The sequence below is a fragment of the Papaver somniferum genome, chromosome 9, assembly GCF_003573695.1.
Source record: "Papaver somniferum cultivar HN1 chromosome 9, ASM357369v1, whole genome shotgun sequence".
Lineage (NCBI taxonomy): Eukaryota > Viridiplantae > Streptophyta > Magnoliopsida > Ranunculales > Papaveraceae > Papaver > Papaver somniferum.
The window spans coordinates 73,837,661-73,847,812 of NC_039366.1; positions in this window are offsets into that span (position 1 = coordinate 73,837,661).

Here is a 10,152-nt window from a genome sequence, read left to right on the forward strand (position 1 = left end):
GATATGATATTGTTTTTGTAGGATCATAATAATGTTGTTCATGTTTTGAAACGTCAAAAGAACAAGATATGGAATATAGAGAATGAGTGTGATGAGGTCCGCTTGGCGGTATTTGATTGTGTGCTATGGAACGGGATACAACATGAGCACCAAAAATTTGATGTTGTCACTGTTTCTGCATTTGCCGAGAGGGCTTATCCAGAGACGGATACCTTTCATCTACCGTTTGGCGAGATGGCAATAACTCCGGATGATTGTTTTAGAACCATAACCATACCAATTACGGGAACAAGTGTTCGAGGTGGCTACGATCCCGCGATGAGTTATGAACTTCTTGAAAAGCTAGTCGAAAAGTGTCTAGGATGGAGCGATAAAAAGGCACAATGTGAGTTTAGACGAGCTAACAAAGAGCCTAAGGAAGGTGATGAGTATAATGAGTTTGAGGAAGACCGCACGTACAAGAAGAAGTTGAAAAAGATCAAGCTCAAAACCTTGTTTGATGAGTTTTCAGGGACGAAAGATTTGGTTGCTCAAGGAAAGTTGGTGATGACAGAGGAGAATATTAAGCACCATGTGACTGCTTATTTGGTATATCAACTAGGAACCATTTTCTTCCCCGACACTTCAGGTCACTGGTAAATGCTCATTACCTCCAGCTATTGGACCCCCTGAATGAGGTGAACAACTACTGTTGGGGCATTGCGGTTCTTTCATTCGTTCAAGCGGAACTCATAAAAGCTTCGAGGCTTAAGAGTCTATATTTTGGAGGCTTATACACCCTTGTTCAGGTACCCCGTTAAATTATCGTTTGTGTTTTTCAATATATAAGTGAATGAATGTATACTGTTACTAATCATATTGCGAATGTATTATTTGTTTCCTTTTCTCATAGGTTTGGGTGTACGACCACTTCCCTGAACTGCAATTGTCTCATGCTCACACTCCTTGGCCTTATGGGAAGCCTACAACTGGTAAATATGAATTTTTGAACTCACAAGAAAAGAATAAGAAAAAAAATGTGTTGGAGTTGAGGGAGACATTGGATAAGTTAACAGTGGAAGATGTGGTTTTCCATCCTTACACCATTGCATCAGATGAAGACGAGGAGGATGTTGAGGTTATTGATTTCTCACCTGTTGCGGCTTATAATGGACCGTTGTTTTATCCTGGAGGTTGTACAATGTATAATCCTCGAAGAGTATTAAGACAACTTTCTTGTGTCCAAAGTGTCCCACAAGTGGAAAACTTCAACTTCAAGGTGAAGAAGCAGGGAACTAAGAACTCCGAGAAGAATTTCTCCCCCAAATACGATCCTGCTCCATCAGTGGACCACTGGAAGAACTTTGGTAATTATTTTTTTTTCCAGTCGAAGAGTTACAAGATACGTTTGATGAGCCAAATGCCGCTGACGAGGGATATATGGAATGGTATGAACATTTTTCTCATCCTCGTGTAATAAACAGTGTCCAACAAGCTCGTGCTGATAAAGCAAAAGCGAAGGCAGTGGAGAAAGAGGCTCAGAAAATTATGAAGCATACCCCTACGTGTGGTGATGAGGCCTTGATCTTGTGGAATTCGGCGGTAAGATATTTACTCTTATTTTTGTTTTTCAAAATGTTATAAAGTATTGAAAAATAATAGTTACTTATGTTTTTGATTGAGAAAAGGTGAAGGAAAGTGGTAAATTGTTGAAGAAAATGATGGCAAAAATCTGGAGTGGAGAGCCGATGGACACTCGACAACAAACAGACCTCTACAACCAATGGACTAATGTTTTTAATCCCAACCTTGTCGATACAAGCCAGGTTGATCCAATCCAGACCATGCTGTTGAAGAGGAGTCGCCGAGAAGGGGAAGGTTCAAGTCGGATGGTTGAACAACAAAGCAGTGGAGATGACACTCCTAGTGACGAAGGACGACCTAAAGCTCTTAAACGCAAGAGTAGAAAAGTTTCTCGTAGTGGTCATGGTAAATGAGTGATTGCAACAATTAGTACTTTGTTTCCTTATGTTTGGAAGACTTTTTTATTGCGGATTTGGTAGTTTGTTTCCTTATGTTTGGAAGACTTTTTCATTGCGAAATTGGTAGTTTGTTTTCTTATATTTGTTTCCAACATTTAGATATGTGGATTAGTAAATAAATTTCATAATTTGGTTTTTAATTTGTGTTTTAAGGGATTAGTTCGGCTATTTGACTCATAGGTGTTTCATTAAATTCAAAATTTTAAGAAACAATTAGGTAGTTCGGTTAGTAGATTAAATATCGTAAACAACCGAACTTGATGGTCCATAAGTTCGGTTTATTCGTAAATTTTGTAATCTAACCGAACTCAGCTACAAAAAAAAAAATCAGAAGTTACAGAGTTGTATACGGTTACTTGCATTTTTTTTGAAGGTAACCGAACTCCAACGTTCGGTTACCCGCAAAAAAATGCAAGTAACCGAACTTATGGGTTCATAAACCATCCTTAGTGTAGTTTTAGTTCGGTTACCTGCAATTTTTTGGCAGGTAACCGAATAATACTCTGTAACTTTTGAATGTTTTTTGGTTGCTGAGTTCGATTACCTTTGATTTACGGAACTAACCGAACTTAAGGACAGCGAAGTTCGGTTATATGTATAAAGTTTTCAGGTAACCGAACTGAGGAGTCCGGTTTTGTCGATGCATTTCTTTTATAACCGAACTATCTATTTTGAAATTTGAATGACACAAATTTCAAGTAACGGCTATTTTTATAGCCGTTATACACCTCAGTGGTATAAATATGTGTCTCATAGTTAACATTTTGTCTCAAAATCTTCTAAAAATGGCAGCTACTACTCCTAAATTTACTCTAGATGAAGATCTTTCTCTTTGCAGAAACTACATACTATACTATCCAAAAAGGGGTGAAGAACGAAGAATGAATGGTATTATGAATCAAAGTTATTGGGGGGAAATTCATGAGAAATTCTGCTCCGAAACAACAAATCCTCATAACCGTGATCATATAGCTTTGTTCATTCGATTTGGAAAGATTCAAGATAGAGTTGTGGAATTTATGGTTTTGTTTCGTATTGTAAGGCGGTATCGACTTAGGAGTGAAACATTCGAAGAAATCATTTTAACAGCAAAAAGTGAATGGCGAAGATGGAAGAGAAAGAATTTCAAATATGAAGATCATTTCCGCATCCTCAAAGACTTTTTCATAACGCGTTTCGGGTATTAAATGTCCTTTAATAGTTCGTCCATGTCCTGTAATCTCATTTCCTAACCGAACTTTTGTCCTGCAATAGTTCGATGATGTCCTTTAATCTAAGTTCATTTCTATAAGCTGCATTTCAAAAAACACAAAAATATGACCAGATAACACAAAAATAAGACCAAATTCCAAAAAACACAATCTTTCATTCTTATGTTGATGTTCAAAGAATACTTAGTTTAACTAATGGTACATTTAATCATCCTCAAGGGAAATTGAACCTTCGTGTATAATTTTGTCAGATTCCTTCAAAACTTTCCACATCTCCATGTTATGTTCATACATAATGCACCAACCCAACATTGTGTCGAGGTTAAATCCAGGCCAATAAGAGTGGCCACATATCAGAGGCAATGGACAATTGTCTTCTAACCGGAGGCCTATAAAATGGTTGTTGTTAATCAACGCAATCACCACTCTCCTATGTCTAAGTTGCTCGACACAAATGGTTGTCTTCGGAGTGTATGTGAAACTAGCACCTTTTGAGAAATAGCGAACCACGCAATTGAATGCGTCAACGATTAAGTACCCACATATCGGCATATGCCCATACAATGATCCCTTGTGATTGGATTGGCCCCGTGGAGACGGTTTTGATACCTAAAAAATTGCATATTGAGACTAGCATCCCCATCGGACAATATTGTCTTGTAAAATTCCGGTTTCTCCTTTAGCTTCATCAAAAACCTTTGACGGACATAAGTGATTTGATTATCATTATATAGCCTGGCACCTTGGGTGAAAGGCCCTAGTTGTTTTACGACAACGTGGAAACATCAATTACCATCCGGAGGGACGTCATGGGTGGATATGACGTAATCTCTAATGTAAGGAGGTAGCTCTTCCAAAAAACCTTTTATCACCAAGAGGTGGTGTATCATCAATTGGAGCCTTTAGCTTCATGTCTTGTTGAATTGGTTAGCTCGGTTCCAAAGGAGTAGGTTGGGTTGGTGGAGAGTGTAACATTGGTCCTTTTTTCTTCATATCCCGTTCACTTTTCTCGCCCTTTTCCATAATATTCCTAGCCCTTTTCTTAAAATATTCTTGGTACTTCGCCGCGGTATGCTCATACCCCGAAGGATCTCTAGTAAAAAGGGTCATTTCGTTTTCCTCTTAGCCAACACCTTTGCATATTCTCTAACTTTTTTTTTGGTTTCTTTGGTTCTTGGCCTACCTTTTCCCTTGCCTTTATTCGGTTCTTGCACGTTATCCAAAGTGTGCAGATAAACGATTGGCCGCATGTCATCCCAAAAGATTTGCCTTTCGAGTTTGTTCATGTTCCGGCACATCTCGATCACGATTCTTCCCATTTCGTTGTCACCAAACTCTTCTCCGACATCGCCCTTTGGAGGAGGGACAAAACTTAATTGTTGCCAATGTGGATCTATATCTCTTAAATGGATTATGCCATGTTCATACTTAGCTATCATATGGCGACAAGGGAGTCCCATAAACTTCATCATGTTGCAAACACACACCTCGTCCGGCTTGGTTCCCCATATGTCGATCAAATTCACCTCAACCATTAACCTCTTAATGCAAGCATGTGAAACATTATAGTGGAGTCCCTTGAAAAACCGAAGGTCCTCCATTTTCTTGATGTTACCACCTTTGTCTACAAGCTTTTTGTACTTCATGATGAGGCTTTTTTGGAACTTCTCTTTAATTCTCTCAATATTGCGGTTGAAGTAACTCTCCATTGCGTTAAACACAACCACAAAATTATCGACACATCCAAAGAGATTTTTCTTCAACCGCTGGTGAGCCGATTCTACCAAACTTGTCGCTTGATTCTCAAAGTGTTTATAGTTGTTGGTAAAAGCATAAACGAAGCGCTCTTTGTGCGGTTCCAACCATTTCTCCACCACATAAGTTATCATATCCTCCGGATATTCGGGGCTAGACCAATGTTCTCTAAATTCGACAATATTTAGATAATACTCTTCTTCGGTGAGAGGCCAAGTCAATGCCTCCTATTCCCCGGAGAATGCAATCCATTCAGCGTGATTTATGGTGTATTGTTTATCGAATGCCTCTTTTGCATCCGCTTGTTCATCTTCCGGTAGCTTACTAATCTCTTCCAATCCTTTCCTCTTAGGTGGACAAAGTTGAGGCTTGCACCTATTCATCACATTGCACCATATATGAAATGTACAAAGCATATTATGTGCCAATGGGAAGACTTTCTCTATTGTGTTCATCAATGCTACTTCATTGTCCGTCACGATAACCCCGAGGATATCATCATCTCGTTAGATTGCCTTCACTTGTTGTAGCGCCCAAGTGTAACTTGGTTCTTGCTCGACCTTTAGAAAACAAAGGGCAACGGTAAACGGTGACTTCGTCGACGTACGACCAACAATGTTCAACAATAGCATCTCGTATTTGTTTGTCTTGTAAGTGCAATCCATTGTAAGAACTTCATGGAAGGATTGAGCCAATTGAACACTCTTCGGATGAGCAATGAAGAGATGAGTTATTTCTTCTTCCGGACCAACCTTCTTTTGAACCGCGTAGTCTTTCTCTAGAGCCAAAAAAAAATTGTTGCATTACTTGTCTATGCTTCCATTCATTCATTTTAATTCTCTCAATTTCATTTTAAATGGTGGACAAAGATGATACGTTATCCGGGTTATCTTCCTTTAATAAGCGAAGCATAACGGTAGGTGGAATACTCATTTTCCTATACTTAGCAATTTTTTCCATTTCTTGAGGAGTGAGCCTTGCGGCCATTACATGTCCTTCAAGATCTTCCGGACGAGGGTGGTTATGATGACATACCACCTTATCCATAGTTAGAAACCATTTCTTCGTTAATTTGCTCTTGCTAAATACTAGCTTGAACGGGCATTTAATTTTCTTTGAGCATGTTGTGTTCTTCCTCGTCGTCTTTCCTTTATACTCATAACCCTTCCTCTTGTGACTAACATCGGGATCTCCACTTCTCTCACAAACCATTTCAAAATGAGTTTGGCTTTCTTTTCCATTCAAAACTAAGACGCACTTGACTCTCTTAGCATGTTCTTTATCCCAATTCTTCGCATCAATAGGTAAGTCAAATACCAACTCATTAGCATGGTGATGAGATGTATCTTCGAACAACATATCAACCGGAGAAGGTTGATCATCCATTGGTATAGGTTGGCATTCTATCTACAAGAAATGTAACAACATCAATTGGAATTACATTAGAGTTCAGTTACTTGTAAATTTTATCGCAATAAACGAACCCAAGGTTCGGTTCATAAAGCAAAGTTGACATGTAACCGAACAAATAACAAATAAACAGTTCGGTTACTTCCTATTTTATCTAGGTAACCGAATAGAAGCCTGGAACTTCAAAAAAAAAATTGTTTGTTAAGTTCGGTTGTTTATGCTGTTGTTTCGAGTTTGCGAAACAACCTAACTTAATACACTTATTATACACTTATATTATGTAAAGTTCGGTTAGCTAGTTCGTAAACATGCAGTTTGCGAAACAACCGAACTTTGTAAACTAAGTTAACTCTTATTTGTATGTAAGTTCGGTTAGTTATTGGTTAATTGGTTGCACCAACCGAACTTTTTACACCAAGTTAGATCTAATTTTTACGTAAAGTTCGGTTTGTTAATTTGTTACGAACCAACCGAACATAACACTGGTAATCCTAGAAACTTCCATTAATAGAAAGTTCGGTAACCTGCGTGTTTGGACCAAGTAACCGAACTGCACTTTCAGATGAGTTTGGTTACCTGTTCTTCACACGATGGAACCGAACTACACCTTCAAAAGAGTTTGGTTAGATGTTCTTCACATAGGGTAACCGAATCGTCCCAAATCCACTTGAAAAAATTACATTTTTAGGAAAGTTTTGACCAATTCAACATACATTATCTAAGTTTGGAGCATACCTGGACACCCAAATACTCTTCCTCCGGTTGTGGTTGATAAAATCCATCATATTCATCTTGAGATTGAGTTTGGGGAAGAATAGAATCACCATATAATAAATAACTGATACCCGAATCATTGTGAAGATTAACACTCTAGAAGAGGATGGAGATGAAGAATCAAATGAGTTTTCATCACTTGAATACCCAAAGTTAGTGAATTGGATTTTTTTTTTATTTTCCATGTTTTTTTCCTTCATCTTCTCTAACTTTACTCTCTCAATAATTATACTCATCTAATAAAAAACTCATCTTTTAATTTAATCTCACTAATTATTTTCAACTAAATCATTTCACTAATCATAACCTAAAATTAATTATGAGGGTAGTTTAGGTATTAATATAAAATCTAGATATGGGGTGACCTAGATTTACTTCTAATGTCTTTACCCAAAATAAAACCATGGTCCCCCCTAAAAAACAGTGGTGCCCAAAAAATCGTTCTTATTTTAGCTTCTGACATCATATACAAAAAAGTTAATATACCAAAATTTAGAGGGTTGGAGGCTTGGAGCCCAGCTTGTTGCTCGGATTCCAATTAGTTTCATTCAGTCTTCTCTTGTTGTTGATGAAGATTAACTATATTTAAATTATTAATCATACCAAAATTAGCATTCTCATTTTTTTCTTCTGAGAAACAGATAGAGGAGAGAATGAGAAGAACATATCGAGATTGAGAGAAAGAGTGAATAAGAAACAGATCGAGATTGAGAGAAAAAGTGAATGGGCAAATCATATTTTCCGATCATCATCTAATGATCAAATGGAAACCCTACTATGTAGAAATCAGACATTTTGATATCAGAAAATTCAGTAATAACAATCTCAACAGTTCAACCAATCCCTAAATTAGACTCTTTCGGCACTTACATTAGAGTAAGAGTAAAATCCATTTGCTTAAACTACGATGATTACCTTCAAATACTAGGAAAATTTAATAAAGGTGTAGTGAAGATTCATCATTTAACAAAACAAATTTTTACAAATGAATAACACAAAATATAATAAGAAACAACAGGTGTCGTAATAAATATTCCTGAAATGGAAAATCATGCATGTGTACAAAAAATATGCACAAACTAGATATGTGTAACAAATATGCACAACTCAATCTCTAGTAGTATCCATATTGGTTGATGATGAGGAATAAATATCCACTTTTTTAAAACATTTTGTGCAGCAAATATGCACAATTATTTATTGCATCCGGTATACGCAATTATTCTTTGACAACATAATGACTTGCGAAATATTCTTGCATAAAAAAGTTCATGGAAAATCATATGGATAGAAAAGATGATACCCGCCGAAGGAAACTCCTTCGAATGCCATAATCTGTATCTGTATATAACTGTCTTCTATGAAAACTTTGTTTGTATTCACATAACCCTTATTGATTTCTCATTCAGTAAAGTTTGATTAGTCTTCTCAATTGCCTGAATTACTATCCTCAGCACCAAATACAAACACAGAAATCAAAAAATGACAAATAAATAAATAATATCATATGATCCCAAAATTTTACTCAAATTCTTCCGAATTCTAAAAAAATCAAACAATGATCTCCAATTCCATTAAGAAAACCAAATCCAGATCATAAAATCAAACAAACAACCAAAAAAAATCGTTTTGGATGAATATGAATACCATCTTCAGGAGTAATGAAATTAGCATAACCATAACTAAGAGATCGTCTAGTTGCAGAGTCTCTACAAACCCGAGCGGAAGCAAAATTCTTCAACCTAGAGAATAACTCATCCAAATGTGAATCAGTCACATCGAAATGCAGATCACCAACATAAAGTGATGCAGGAACTTGAATAGTTGTTGCTTCGTTTGTAGAAGAAGGGGATGGTGAAGTATGACTGGCTGTCATTGTAGGAGTAGCAGCCATTTCTAAAAACCCCTCTGTATATATACTTCAAGTTAATCAAATAATCAGAAGAAGAAAAACAAAAGCAAAAATCTCTGTCTTTCTTCTCCCCCTAAGTAATTTTTTTTTGTTTTTGTGTTTGTATTCACAACTTCCAAATGTTGATGTGCCATGCTCTTCGAAAAAAATACAGTATTTCCAAAATCTTGATTCATATCTAAAGATAAATCATATAAGTATTTTGTGAAAGCGGAATAGCTTATAAGTATTCACTTAGGTTGAAGCATACTTTTAAGCTAGTAAAGGACGTCGGGGGAATCAAGTGATTGGAGTCTTGCGAGATCCAAGAGACGTAAGGGGCACGACTGAAGCTTAATTTCTTTAATGGTTAATTATATCTCATCTACATTCTAGTCCGAAGTCTGATAGTAGGCTAGTGTTTGTAAAGTCTTAATACAATGCGTTGTTCAAACTGAACTAGATCCCAGAGTTTTTCAGCACATTGCAGTTTTCCTAATTAACAAAACTCTATATGTCTTGATTTACTTGTTAATCATGCATTGTAATCGTGTTTGCTATAATTAAAGTAAAAGCACGTGATCTGATAAATAACCTAGACAATTTTCAAGCTTAAATCTATATAAAACCTGCAAGATTTATTCTTGAGAATTCGTACCTTTAAAGATATAGATTACCATACTTGTTCTTGTTGGAATTTGGTTCGTGTACGGTTCTGGTACATACTAGGTCGATTCCTGGATATTGATTTTTGAGATCGTCCAAGTAAACCTACTCACATATCAAGTGCAAGATCTCAACTGTTGATCTTTACTACTGATTGTAACAAGTTTGTCCAAATAGGTTTCCGAACGAAAAAGTTGGTGGTGTACTTGGTACCCTCTCATTTTCAAACTCAAAGGCGAATGGGTTTCTAGGATGGTAAACAAAGATCAGTCCGCACAAGGGTCTTCCACTAATGGAATAAAATTTATAGTCTTGGAGTCTCCAAGAAAATTCAATTGTCGCATCACAAACATATAAACAGATATATACTACAAGTTAAATTTTACAGTCATATTGGCCCATTATGCTTTTCTATTTGATGTTA